The following is a 15,384-nucleotide window of genomic DNA, read 5'->3' as shown; positions in this document are numbered from 1 at the left end:
AGTAGGAAAGATAGAACTTGTATTGACTAGCAAGAACTAGATGAGTTTTACATTACCAAGTGCTAACAGCATGATATCTTATGTCCCACTTTAATCTATATCTTATGATCTTTGTCAGATTCATTACTGAACAGTACTATTAGCACTGAATTATTGCAGATGTCTAGGATTTCCAGGCAGTAGGAAGGGCTAGAGATTTGGAAGTTTTCTGATAAAGAGTAAGGAGCTCTTGGGGAGTTGAATTTACTGTTAAAAAATAAATTTAAAAAAAAAAGAGAAATTAAAAAATACCTAATCCTAAAATAAAAATTCAAAAGGAGGAACTTACAACAGCGAGGCAGACAAACCTGACTCCTGCAGAAGGCTGTTCCTCTTCATAGGCCTGGCAAAAAAAGACAGAGTGAATAATTGAAAACACACTCTTGTGGTGCCACGTGACTTGGTTTCAGTAATTCTGCTCAGTACATTGGAACGGAGCTATTGTTTCCTAATTGAAGAAAATGTCAGCAAGGATAGATAAACAAAAGCAATGGGATGCAGTATTGGGGAAACTGTTTCCAGCAGGGTCCCAGCTACCCAGAGAAGAAAAGACCATTTAAGGAGGTTGTGTCATTTGATTTTACCCATTGCTCACCGATCCTACGATTGATGGGGTTCTGGCATGTGAAACCTACTTGGGGGAAGGATAGGGGGGCAGCCAGAATCTGTGCTAATCAAGTGCAGGATATCCTGCTGGAGGCTGAGGTGGCAAGCATGTTTCTTGTAATATTTAGCAGATATTTTAAGCTAGTAAGAATTTCATAGACCACTTCTGCTCCAGTAGCAAAACAAAGCAGGAGTCACTTTTGAATGCCAAGCCCTTGTATTGTTCACCATGAAGTGGCATGGACCTTTAAACCTACCAGTCCTCCTCTTTACGGGCTAGACTGCAGCTCTATGATCCAACCTGATCAAGGACTCAGAATATTGGGGTTTTTTTTTCCATAGAGCATCCAGGAAATAAGAACTATTTCACAGATTCCAAATTGCCTCAATTACACTTTTCATTCGCTATAAAGTAAATGGTTCACAGTCTCTTCTACTGCTGTGGCAGCTCCCCTAATGAAGCACTACTTGAGTTGCAGCAACCATCAGTTGTGGAAGCAGGCAGCCACCTTTCCGCCATGTCCCTAGTCAGTCCCCAGTTGTCAATCTTGAGTTCTGCTCACACTGACAAATAAAATCTTGCTGCAGAAATCTACTTTCTCTCAATGAATTTATGTGATAAGGTACTTAGTGAGATTGTTACCCTCAAATTAAAAAAGATCCATAAAAGAAACAATTGTCTCTGAAAGAGTTTACTGAAATAGTGAGTCTCCTTTGGAATGTCCTCACAAACTAGAAATACTATACTTTTCAGGAAAATGTAAACAGAAACCTGAATTTTACACCTAGCCCTATCTGGTCATGGAAATGGTCAAGAGGAAAGTGCTTAGACACCTCCTGCCTTATGTGTTCTGTGGCTTGAAGGTCCTGGATCAGTTGGACTAACACTAAATTTGCAAAAGAGAGAGAGAAATTATAAAATATGTTTAAAATATTGCACTGATATGATCTCATATTTAGTGGTCCTGTGACTTGTAGATAAAACATGGACTGTGAATACAAGCATCAGCCCCATGAGAATGATGTACATCCTGGGAGAAAAAGTGAAGATGAAATCTCTGTTCTGCCCAGTGTCTACAGGAGCCCTGAAACACTCTGTCCTGAAAAAAATTGGCTAATTTATATTTTAAGTTTTTACAAAAAGAAGAGAATTTGCCACTGTTATCCCAACAATCAAGTTCTCAGGATATTAGTTCCCCAAAGGAAAACTGTCATAAAGAACAGAGTTTTAGCCTGGATCACTGGATGACAATAAACATGGAGCATTACACAACTCCTTTAAATTCTAATCTTGTAGAAGGAACAAGACACTGAGTAGCGAACAACAGTTATCAGGTAGCTTTTCTGGAAAGGAGGAGAAGTAAGGAGATGACTTTGTGTTTTGGGAAAGAATTCTTTACTGTGTTTGAATAGAGACAACAGTGGCCTTGTACATAAAATGAGGTTTTATAGTGCTAGTACCTTACAAATGAAATATCAATGAGGAAGCAAAGCCACATACTGTTTACCACTTAACTGTCTTACACTGTAGCACACACATGTTTTTGTTTAGCAATAGAGAACTCATTCACACAAAATCTCAACAGTCCTGAGTTTTGATCCAAACTGATTGAGCTGGAAGCTCAAAAGCGTTGGAAAGCTTTTTTACTTTTTTTTTTTTTTCTTCCCATTGTCACATGCTATTGCGTTTCCTGACTGTGGGCTGAATACTGTAGTGCCTAAGCCACTGGGAGTTTTGTTCATTCAGAATCTGGACCTCAGCCAGGGCTAGCAGCAGAAACATAAATATCACAAGGAGGGGCAGATTTTTCATGTTGTTTCACTCTAACCTTTTGCAGTTTTTTCCATCGTCTCTGTACAGTAATTGTTCAGTGCCCAGTGGTGAACAGAAAAGCAGGGGTTTAGAAGCCACAAGGAAAAGGAGAGAGAGAACCTCTGCTGTGCCTGCCATGTTGCGTTAACGGTATGCTTTGATATTGGATACTGTGGTCAATCTTCACTACCTTGCTGTAAGGTGTTGTACCAGGAAAAGGGCAATAAACACTGATCAGAGGCTGGAATTTTGTATTAGAAGATTGAAATTATGTGGACTCTCCTTTATAGAAAGGAGCTGTACAGATAAAGGTTTATGAGATATTAGGTACTATAAGGAAAATCAGATGCGTTTCTTTACTGCCTTCTCATGTAAGGGATGGGAAAATAAGAATGCAGTAAAATGAAGAGAGTTCAAACAAATAAAAGGAAGTACTTAAAACCTAGAGCAGAATTAATATGTGGAACAAGAATATAGCAGAAATCATGGGCACTTTGAAGTTAGCTGTTTTGCCTTTGATTTCAGTAGGACAGAGATTTCACCCAAAGATGTGAGTTGATGGAAATAATATCTGTAGTTAAAGGGAATAATATGCAGAAGGGGCAGCAACTCTTGCTTCAGAATAAAAGTCAAACAGTACTGTTCACAGGTAGAGTGATACTTCTGCCATGGGATAAGGTACTAGTTACCATAAAATGGAGTAACTTTTCTGATGTCTGGAGTTAGCGCCTATTGGAGGTGGGAGAAGGAAATAGAGGAGCCACTGAATTTATTCTTTATGACAGTTGCTCTTTTTTGTCTGACTAAAACCAGGATGTGTCTGGAACCATAACAGATACAGGAGCTGATCCTTCTTTTCCCCAAATTATTTTCCATATCCAAAGGTTAGGATTCTAGTGGACAAATATGCAGGCTATTCAGTACTAAATATTTTGCCTGTTGCTACTGGTGATAACCTTTTCCAAAAAGGAGCATATAAATTTAAACAGAACATTAGTACTGGGCAAAGCAAACCGAAGTAATGATGGCACTTAGCCTCGGTCTTGATCTCCACCCAGCTCTGAATATTACTTGTGTTAATAGGAAAGCAAGCCAATAGTTTGGAGTGTTCTAGTTTTTGTCCTTTCCTTACATTACTCAGCAAGCTGTTTAATTACTTTTGACTTAAACTCAGTCACAAATTTCACATTTTGCCATATTCCAGACAACAGTTATGTCGCACAGGACAATCCATCTCCTCGTTGCTTCTAAGCCAGGACTGGATTAGTCGTCACTGCCTTGGGTTTTGCAACTTTCACTCTGCCCTTCCGTCAAAACAGCAACATGGCATGTTGAGTCACCCTATGAGCACAGTTAATCCAGTATCCTTCTCCTTCTTGCTAATAGCAAATGCTTCAAAAGGATTACCTTGTAAAAAATGAGAGAGGTAGTAGAGAGCTTGCTTTCAGGAAGATTTTCTTCTGAGTACCTTGTTGGTAACAGTAGGCTGGCACTCTGAGGTTTTGTACGTATTCCAATATTGTTGGAGGTTTTTACATTATGATTGGGTAGCCTTGTTTTAGCAGAAGCTACAGCTGCCTCATAATGGATAAGTATTGCATTATGTCAAATTAGATAAATCACTTTCTAAATCCTTTCACCACTTAGTACCTAACTTTTGCCAGGAAGCACAAAGACCCTTTTTTTTCTTCTAAAGATGAAATGAATCCTGTGTAATGCAACTGTAATTTATCCATTTCTGGCTCCCATTAAGATTTTGATTTCAAGAGCATCCAGAGGCAATGAGTTTCATGTGTTACCTAAAAATGTACTTCCTTTTAATTGTTTTAAATTCATTGCCTCCAAGATTTGTTCCTAGTACAACAACTAGGAAAAATATCCTGATATTCAAGTCTCTATCGAATCCTTCTCTCATTGACCTCTGTACTGACATCATCTTCTATCTTCTACATGCATTTACCTTTTCTTCTTTTGCTTCAGCTTTCATATGGTTGGATCTCCTTCTTCAGATCCATTTTTTAAAATCCACTTCCTTTTGTGAACTTTATTACCTGACTCTTTCATAATAGTGTCCCACTCTACAGCATTCTAGACTGTTTTCCAGTGAATTGCTTTCCTGTGAGTTTATAAGAGTTCCTAGACCTTATCTTTCCAAAAACATGTGTTGCATGACATGCACTCACACCTTATTCTGGTGTCCTTATTTGTTGCAATGCCTTAGAGATAAGCTGTAAAATATTGTTCACATACTTCCATGGAAGAGGGTCTAACACTGAGTGTCCATCCATCAAAAAGTATATTTACCTCATCTTGAGAGCACATTCTAGAACTCTGTGAAGAATATGTTACTGTATATGTGCAATTCTTTGTTTGCAGAAAAAGTGGACCATGTCATCTACATAAATATTGTGTTCAGAGCATGGGATCGAAAAATGACAGCTCTATAAATGTGAGGAGCGTTGACTGTAGCCATGGTGCAGCGTATGAGGTGCAGAAAGTATTGAACCCTTTTAACAGTGTTGTGGGTTGTGTTTGCTATTTTATTATTTTAGTACTGGGTATATAGACTACACGTAAGAGATTATCTTGGGTTTAGAGGAACATGACAGAACATTTATGTCAGCTATGAAGCTGCTAAATATCTGGTACTGAAGAAAAGGTCCATCATTTTCTTAAAAGCCATTGACCAATACACAGTTTATAACTGTGCACCAGAGTAGTAAAAACATTATGTGAGCTTCCCTGTATGGTGTCATTCTAATTTAAAACAAATATTTTAAAAAGTTATGACTTTACCTCTTCTCTACACATTTCCAGTCACATACTGTTCCTTTTTCATCTGACTTTGCATTCCTTTTGGTTTATGTTCCCTTGAACTGTAGGCTGACATAAGGGGCCCTTTAGGTTGAATGAAAGGAGAAATATCAATTGCCAAAATTATGATTGAACTTACTCTGCATAAAAATATCATATGAAAATTTTCTCTGTATTTTTCATGAGTTGAGTATAAAAGGTGCATATGGACCTGTCTGGTTTTACATTTCATTGTGAGTCTGTGTTGGATTCTGTCATATTCTTTGCTACTGCCTCCTCCTTTACTCCTTGAACAGCCAGATATGAATGAATGGCAGTACTAAAGAGGTGAATGTGTCTAGTCCATCTGAGTACCAGTGGCAGAATTAGCTCAGTATTTTACAATCTGGTACAGGCACCACTTTCTACAGAAGCCTGATCTTGGTCTTACTGAACTCGGGGGTCTGTTGTAGAATCATAGAATCATAGAATAGTTAGGGTTGGAAAGGACCTTAAGATCATCTAGTTCCAACTCCCTGCCGTGGGCAGGGACACCTTATGCTAAATCATATCATCCAAGGCCTCGTCCAACCTGGCCTTGAACACTGCCAGAGATGGAGCATTCACAACCTCCCTGGGCAACCCATTCCAGTGCCTCACCACCCTAACAGGAAAGAATTTCCTTCTTATATCCAACCTAAACTTCCCCTGTTTAAGTTTTAACCCGTTACCCCTTGTCCTGTCACTACAGTCCCTAATGAAGAGTCCCTCCCCAGCATCCCTATAGGCCCCCTTCAGATACTGGAAGGCTGCTATGAGGTCTCCACGCAGCCTTCTCTTCTCCAGGCTGAACAGCCCCAACTTCCTCAGCCTGTCTTCATACGGGAGGTGCTCCAGTCCCCTGATCATCCTTGTGGCCCTTCTCTGGACTTATTTCAACAGTTCCATGTCCTTTCTATGTTGAGGACACCAGAACTGCACACAATACTCCAGGTGAGGTCTCACAAGAGCAGAGTAGAGGGGCAGGATCACCTCCTTCGACCTGCTGTCACGCTCCTTTTGATGCAGCCCAGGATACGGTTGGCTTTCTGGGCTGCAAGCTCACACTGAAGCCGGCTCATGTTCATTTTCTCATCAACCAACACCCCCAAGTCCTTCTCCGCAGGGCTGCTCTGAATCTCTTCTCTGCCCAACCTGTAGCTGTGCCTGGGATTGCTCCCACCCAGGTGTAGGACCTTGCACTTGGCATGGTTAAACTTCATGAGGTTGGCATCAGCCCACCTCACAAGCGTGTCGAGGTCCCTCTGGATGGCATTCCTTCCCTCCAGGGTATCAACCGAACCACACAGCTTGGTGTCATCGGCAAACTTGCTGAGGGCGCACTCAATTCCACTGTCCGTGTCAGCGACAAAGATGTTGAACAAGACCGGTCCCAACACCGATCCCTGAGGGACGCCACTCGTTACTGGTCTCCAGCTGGACATTGAGCATTGACCACAACTCTTTGGGTGTGGCCATCCAGCCAGTTCTTTATCCACCGAGTGGTCCATCCATCAAATTGATGTCTCTCCAATTTAGAGACAAGGATGTCGTGTGGGACAGTGTCGAACACTTTGCACAAGTGCAGGTAGATGACATCAACTGCTCTACCTCTATCCATCAGTTCTGTAGCCCCATCATAGAAGGCCACCAAATTGGTCAGGCAGGATTTCCCCTTAGTGAAGCCATGCTGGCTGTCACCAAGCACCTTGTTGTTTTTCATGTGCCTTAGCATGCCTTCCAGGAGAATCTGCTCCAAGATGTTGCCAGGCACAGAGGTGAGACTGACTGCTCTGTAATTCCCCAGGTCATCCATTTTCCCCCTCTTGAAAATGGGGGTTATATTTCCCTTTTTCCAGTCATTGGGAACTTCACCTGACTGCCATGATTTCTCAAATATGATGGCCAGCGGCCATCCTTTAGTATTTCATAGATAGCATGCATAGTCCTGTCTGGCTTTGCTGGACTTGATGGTTTGAGTGCGGTTTTGGTTTCGTTTGGGGTTGGTTTTTTTGTTTTTTTTTTTTGAGGGTGTTGTTGTGGAGTTTTTGGGTTTGGGGTTTGGTTGGGTGGTTTTGTTTGCTTGTTTATTTTTAAATAGTACTGCCAGTGATTGATGAATTATGCAGTCTCTTCTTTTGGATGTCTGTGCCTGAATAAGATGACTTTACCACATTGTAAGTACAGTTGTCATTTTAACTTGCAAGGCTTTAGCAGCAGCTAATTCTGATTATTTGTCATTCCTAGTGCCAGCAGAGGCAAAGCTACTCAATACAGGCTGTTGCTTAACTGAACTAAGGAAGTCTTGAGGACCTTTCACATTCATGCTGCTTTACTTTATCTCTAAGGCTGTGACAGCTGGAATGAAGCCAAGTGGATAGTTTTATTTATGGTGTTGAAGACAGCAGTACAAAGCTGTGATGGCAGCTCTCTTAACTTCTGCAAACTATATCTTTTAAACACCAACTTTAGTTGGAATGCACACCACGTGTGTGTTGGCACATTATTTTTGACAGCAAGATGTGACTAGATTATTTTATAAACTTCTCGTAAGTGAAACGGTATTATCTGTCACATAAATAGCCCCTGGTAAGACACAAACTGAAAATGTTTTTGGTGCTTCATGAGATCTGATGACACTCTCATAGATGTGAATAGGTGCTGGAGTCAGCTGTAGCATCCTAAACAGTCTAGGATCTAGTGTCTTTAGAGATGACTTTTCCTCCATGTTTTGAAATCAACCTGCAACTTCTGAGCAGTACCTGATGTTAAATAGCTTGGAGCTAGTGACTGAGAGGGTCCTGATCCTGAGAGGATTCCCGCTCTTGGGTTTTGTTTTTTCTAAAGAACCGCTGGTTTCAAGTCCAGAAGTAGTTGTAATTAGCTAGTCTAAGTGACCTTCAAAGACAAAATTAACCTCTAATTCCTGTACTGATGGCCCCAGCTGAAGCATGTGTTTTAAAACAAGCACTAAATCTGAATGTAAATGCATTATTCCACTAATCTTGAAAACTTGCTACACCCTCAGACAGGTTGTTACACAGGTTAGTTACCATTTCTTTTAAACATTGCTGTGTCCTGGTAATCATTTGCTTTATTTCTGTGTTTGTCAAAAAAAGCTTGACTATTACTGCTTGGCACTACTTTAGCACCCTTTCTGAAGATAAGGAAGGGAGACCATGGAGCGGGAAGCACCAAAGAGCTTTATTTCATGGGCTAATATTTGGTTGCTTTGTTTTTTTTGTGATGACCTCAATTTAAATGTTGGCTAAAATAACTGTTAGGTCCACAGTGTCTGTAGTCCAGGGCTACCAGATAGTAAGTAATTAAGCTCCATAGCATCAGGGAGTGGAAGGTATACTGTCATGCTGAAACCAGGACAAATACCTTCATCCATAAGAAATTGGTGTTACTCAGATGGCAGGTATTATACTCATTTTGCAGCTGAAGGAGGGAATGAGCAGCTACATGATTCAATTGTGTGATAGATTGCCTCCAGAGACATGGCTGTCTTGTGAACTGACTATCTGGAAAAGGCTGTCTGGACATGCACAAAAAGCTAGTATGTCTGTGAATGTTTAAAAGAGCACGTTGAGGATCTCACGATGCCATGTATTCCCATAAGCTTGGTCCTGGGAGTAGCCACTGACATGGGAGCAGACATGTGCTCAGGGAGGTCAAATTTCTACTAGGTTCTGTAGAAGAATTAATATTATCGCCTTTGGATTTCTGAAAAGAAACAGTCTCTTTTGGAATTTAAGTCCCAAGCGGTTGTCCAAAATCATGTTCTAAGACAACCATGGAACCACCAACATAACCCAGGTTTTCCTTTTTCCTTTTCTTTCCTTTTTCTTCAATATCTTTTAAAATTACTATAAACTTTGTCTTTTAATTCATGGAAATGAATCTTAGTAGACTTCACTCACACATTCAGGAGGTAAGAGTACCTATGCTTTTGGGGAACACATACAAGGACAGAGTTTTAAAGCTGGGGATTTTTTAAGTATTTTTTTGGTATTTCTGGACTCAAATTTATAAAATGAGCATAGCAAAAAGTTCAGATTTTGACAATGTCAGTTTAAGCTCAGCATTAATCTTGGGTTACATATAACTGAACCTTACCAACCACATCTAATACAAACCACTCACTATAAAGCAGTAACAGTCAGGCACAGCTCATTTTTTGGCAGAACACTGTACTGAGTGTGGAGATCTGCTTCCAGCTCTGATAGTGACCTGCTGTTCTGACTGTGGATAGGCTTACCTTCCATCACTTCTGAATCCTTGTCCTCATCAATGAAAATTGGTTGTGGCTGTCACATTTTTTCTTGGATGCATGGGATGGGGATTACTCTTGATGAAAAATGTTATAAGATAATTAAATGTTTGTTGTTTGTTTTGTTTTGGATTTTTTTTAATGGGACAATAAACGAAATAATTAACAGCTACTCGTGGAAAAGAGTAAGAATTTGCTGATGTCAAGTAATGATATTTTACCCCAAACTATCTTGTATTATGCAGAATCCATTGCATACAAAGTTTATTCCATATGATAAAGCATGCAAGTTATTTTATAGTGTACAGTGTGTGTCATACTGTAATATAGACAGCATAAATATTATAACAGCACTAGGCAAATAACAGCAGCAGATCACATCACCAGTGCTCTCTAATAGCAAAGAGCTATAAAAGTGATGAAGAGGCCATCATCTGTTGGGTCAGTCCTTCAGCATAAATTGCAGCAATTTGGCAACCCCCCAGCTTTATGTCAGCAGTTCACAGACACAGACTGGTACACTGGGGGAAGAGAGGAGTGTGTTGTTCCCACCTCCACCCTGACAGCAATCCCCCTGCAGAGGAGCAACAAAAGGTGCTCCAGGACCCCTCTTCTGTGTCTCCCAAGGGGCTGCCCAACTCGGAGCATACTAGCACCACAACAGAGGTTACACTGGCAATATGGATAATACAACATCAATATATGTGTGCTATGCTTGCCTGCATGTTTTTCCTGTAGGCTCATACTGTATAAATCAGTTACTAATGAGGCTCATAATAAAGGGTACTTTTAAGTGAACACTGCACTAATAATGCTGGCAAGGCTTCGAGTCTACAGAAGTTATTTATAGTGTATGACTAAACAAATACGTATCCCCTTTGAGGCTGAGACTCTGGAGCAATTTACTGATTTCCTGTATAGGCTAGTTCATACAGAGATTCAAGTAAATATTGCATTTGGATGTCTTGGTTAGAACTATGCTCTGAAACTGTAGTGGATAATCATATTAATGTTTAATTTTAAAATAGTTTGGAAATATCTATGTGTTTTCAGAGGATTACTACCCCTATCCAGTTCTCATGGAGAAATGCATTTTTCTGCATTGCTTCTTGAAAGAAAAATAAAATATTTAAAGAATAAACCATGCAGTTACATAGCAGAGTTGAAATGAGTACAAAGAGTATAAACAATTCTGGAAAAACAATGGGCTTAACTTAAAAAGAATAGCAATAAGCCCATATCCCCTCTCCTTTTCATCTCATTTTGAAATTAATTAATAGTTCTTATTTATGAAAATTAACTGCCAGTCAGAGAGATTATGTTGATTTAAAATTGTTTTGAGTAATGAATCATTTGATTTGTGATTTTGTTTCTTTTCTGCCTATTCTAATATTGCAGGTTTACAGAGGCCTCCAAAACTGAAGAAAGCTACAAACTCACAAAAGACTTGGCTTTTATATGTGCCAGTAGAAATAGGACAAATGTGCAGTGAAATGAAAGTGTCCTAAATTAAGGTATGTCCATGCAAAGCATCTTTGTGTTAAGTCATAATGCTGATTGTTACTTCAAATTTCTCATATCACTTAAAAACAAAACAGTGATGACAGTAAATAGACAAAAACATAGTTTGTGAAACACCTCTGGTTTACCTCTCATTTGTTTACTCTTCTCTTAAATTCTTAATTTAAAACAGTTGAAAATTATACATGCTGACATGTAAAAAAAGATAACTGCATGATGCCTGAATAATTTGCTATAAAAATATAACTTACCTTTGCCAAGTCTCTTCTTAAAAGTCCACTGTTATCATGCCTTCTTGGTTATGAACTGTGCAGCAGTCAATTCCCAGTGTGTTAAATACTTGACAAAATAATATATGCAGTGTAACTCCACAGTGTTTGGATATTTGACTGTAACTCCTAAGCATTCAAAGTGACTACTCAGTATAACTTTTCCTTTGCAGAAAATGCCTTGCTATTTGCCAGCAAATCTTTAATACTTTAGATTGGGTATTTCCAACTACCGCCCTACTTGCTAGGCAGATGTGTATAAAAGAGATGTTATTTCACTGAATCAACCACTGAGATCGTAACCCTTTTCCTGTACCACAAACAGAAATGTAAAACCTCAGACTTTCCTTCTGGACGCTTACTGACTTGTGTCTGTTTTAAGAAAGCAAAACACAACTAGTCCAAGGGCTAATATATGGAAAATGTGTTAAAATGTTTTAGATCATCTCATTGCTTCTCATTCCTGCAGTTCATTGGTTAACTGGCTGATTCTGTGTTTATGTAGTTGCATGGTATAAATACAACACCTAAACTTCTCGCCCGAAGTTGAAATGATTCATTTATTGCTTTTCACCTCCCTCCCCCACCCCCCACCCCCCCCCCCCCCAAAAAAGGAGAAAGAAAACACACAGTGCTCATTTAACCCAAGTGAGTGAAAACGCCTTTCATAAGGTCTGCAAGGGCTTTGGGAGTTTTTTCTTTGGTGAATAAAGTCTGTGTAGTTGGAGGAAGAGTTTTGTCTGAAGGTGGCAGAAATCAAGCAAAAGCAAACAGACACAAGCTAGGATGCTTTTGCTGTGTGAAAATAAGATAATAGTAAAGGAGGTGCAAATATTCATATTAGACCACTTCAGACAGATTCATTGTTTTCAGGAGTGGAGGCAGGAGAGAGGAGTTATTTTGGTGAGGGTTTGTAAGACTGCTAGTTCTTTGCTGTCTGTAATTACATCACTGGTCAACATTTATTTATGTTTTTTTGTGAGGTAATTACCCTAAATAGATAACATGTAGGCTTTCCATCTTCCTGGGTTCTTATAAATATTAGTTAATGAAGTGTTATAGCCACACTGGGGGAAAAAGCACAGACAAAATCCTGAGTGAAGGACATACTAAGAAGTGGAAAACTGGACTGGGTAAAGACATTTCCTCTCCTCCTTTTTCTGTCCTGGAGAGAATGTGGCAATGTGATAAGACACTATTCCATAGGATGTGCCACACTGATTTCTTATACTGGCTGTGGATTCAGTCACTGTTAGAGGGAATACAATGGGTAACTCTTGCTCTCCTGCCTGTGTCCTAGCAATCATCTAAGTACCTCTAGCACAACTCTGATAGGACAGTGCTATTCTGCCTTCATTCATCATCATCTCCAGATGGGTATTAGACTTAATCAAATTCTAGCCCTAACAGCTTGTTTCAGGACCACAGCTGGAATCAGCATGTCTAGACTAGCACTGATTTATTCCTGGCTCTCAGACCTATGTGCACGCTACTATTCCATATGCTTCCTGTTAAAGAGGTAATAATGCCATTTTACAGCACAACTTTAAATTTTCTTTTTTTTTTTCTCCTGTTTTTATTGTAATTAGGATTTATTTTGCTTATATGGGAAAATGTCCTGCTCCGGACAAGGCTGCTGCCAGTTCTGCTGGAACAGAGCAAAATTCCAGACAAACAAAATAAAGTTCACAAAGGAAACAGTTAAATTTTCTGCCTTCACTGTCACAGAAATGCTAAACACATTCGTAAGTTATATGAAACTGCATCAGTTCATGTTTTCCCCTTCTGGTTTCACAGCCCAGAACAGCAAAAGGACCTTGTGACATCTCTAGGCTCTGACATCTCAAGAGTTTAGTAATAAAAATAAAACTCCCCAGCAGAAAACAACACTCCACACCCTCCCACTGCTGAGAAAATGAGTTTCCCTTTTTCCTCACTTACCCTCAGACTAAACAATGTTAAATTTACAAATCTGACATCTATTTATAGCAAGCACTTTACCCTAGGAACCACAGAGTTTGGTGTATATCATTGTCCATAATCCACAGGACAGCTTTGAATCTAGTATGTCAAATGATTAGGAGAGAAACCTTCTGCCTTAATACCTAAGCACTATATGCACTGATGCATGCTATAACTCTAAGGCGAGGGAGGGAGAGAAGGGGTCCTCTGTGATAAATTAAGCTCTGATTTCATTCTTTGTCATTTACCATAGATAGTAATTGATAATGTCAACATCATCATGCACTTCTTGGTGGTCTGCAGAACATGGGGAAGTGGGCTGCTGTGCAGGTACTGCAGGGGAGGCAAATTAATGCATATCCAACAGTGCTGATAATCCTGACAGCAGACACTGAAGGAACTAAGCTGGTGAGCTGTGCCTGCTGTGAGGGGAAAGTGGGTTAAAAGGCCATGTTTGGAGCAGTGGGGTAACTGGTGTGAGATTGCGGAAGCAGCAGAGGATAGTTCAGATATGTAAGTGCAGGAGAACAATGGGAAGGAAAGAATTAAAGGAGGAAAGATCTCAAGTTAGGGTGCTAAACTGGATTTGAGAAGTAGGTACAGAATGAATAAAAGGTGCTTAGTATAGGCATCAGCTGAGCCTAAGCTGTATAAAATGTGGTGCTGGATTAGGCCCTGCAGATTGGGCTCCAGGGAGAGCAGAGAAGAGGTTCGGTAAGGAACTGACCCTTTCCTCTTTTCTCTGGAGAAGCAGGGAAATGACATTCAGGCTGTGTGCTCAAAAGCAGGTCATCCACAGTCTGTATGCCACTTTTCATCCATTCATCTCAGTAGATATAGCAAAGGTCAGTGGCTTCTGCTATCCTTGTTTACAAACTGATGAGCAGAGAAGTTGTTTAGAGAAAGTATTTTGACTTTGAAGGCCGTGATGATTCTGACAGCCTCTAAAAATCTTTCACTTTATAGAAGTGCCCCAAATCCCTTTTAATTCCCTTTTCCAGGGGATGCCTGTTTCTTTTCAGATAATGAAAGCTAAATAATCTAATCTTACAAGGAAGAACACTTTATTGATGTATTTGATAGTCTTGTTATTATTTCTAGTATTAGTCTCTAACCCATCTTTAATATAGCCTGACATTTTGTTTGCTTCTTTGACCGCTACTGCACACTGAGTAGAAGTTTCCATTAAGCTGTCCACAGCAACGCCTAGATCTTTTTCTTGAGTGAGTTTGCAAATCATCTCTGCATATGAATAATTCAAATTATTCCTTTCAACACACGTTACCTCACAGTTACCTGCACTAAATTTCAGCTGCCACCTTGTCCAGTCCCTTCCTTTAGGGTTTTGGTTTGTTTGTTCTTTTTTGTTTTTATAGTTGTGGCTTTTCTACACAATCATGTATAATTTCCCAATTAGGATGTCTCCGCTATTGCAAGCTTGCTTTCCAGGTGAGTAGTAAATATATGAAATTAACCCCAGTTTTGGTGTAGGTCTTGGGATCCCCTTTTCTTCATATCCCTCCCAGCTCAAAATAACTATTAACTTGTATTGTGTACTCAGTCTGGATACTTTCTGAGTCGTATTTTTCTTAGTCCTCTGTTATTCTTTACCCTTAAACACCTTATGCCATTTTAAATATACAGCTAGGTTATACCTCTAAAGTTATACTTTTATCCTTTACACTAATATCTTTAATAAAGAATTTAATGGCAATTGGCTGTTAAAATGCTGTATGGACAAAAGCAGACAAAGTAGTTATAGGTAAAGCTAGCACTTACCTAGAGCAGCAGAATACCATGAGACAGAAAATTGTAATCTCAATGCACAAAAAGTCCTTTCCAGTCTCCCAAGAGCAGCATGGAGTAATTCACCAACAGCTGAAGTCAGTATAACAGCTCCCAGGTGTTCTTAGCCTAACTACTGAGCCCAAGCACATACTTCTGTGCATCCAACCTCACTTCTCCATCTCTCCCTCCCTCGACTCTGGGGGAAACAGTTTGTGCTAATCTCAAGCTGCTCAAGCAAACAGAAATGAGAATAGGGGGGTTGGAGGATGCAACTTTTT

At 39.8% G+C, this 15,384-nt stretch overlaps 1 long non-coding RNA gene across 1 annotated transcript; it reads right to left on the bottom strand.

The window, feature by feature from the left end:
* Positions 1 to 11,679, bottom strand: LOC133265906 (uncharacterized). The gene is made up of 3 exons (XR_009742171.1): positions 11,339 to 11,679; positions 5,255 to 5,356; positions 1 to 382 (listed from the first exon to the last, which is right to left on the bottom strand). It is a non-coding gene; the product is annotated as an uncharacterized LOC133265906 (long non-coding RNA).
* Between the last annotated feature and the right edge of the window lie 3,705 nt (positions 11,680 to 15,384).

This window comes from Pezoporus flaviventris, unplaced genomic scaffold, assembly GCF_033815535.1.
Source record: "Pezoporus flaviventris isolate CSIRO_AGI_PZ_B2104156 unplaced genomic scaffold, CSIRO_AGI_Pfla_v1 ptg000006l, whole genome shotgun sequence".
NCBI lineage: Eukaryota > Metazoa > Chordata > Aves > Psittaciformes > Psittacidae > Pezoporus > Pezoporus flaviventris.
Note: the sequence above shows the minus strand (reverse complement) of the source record. Positions and strands in the feature narration are given on the sequence as shown.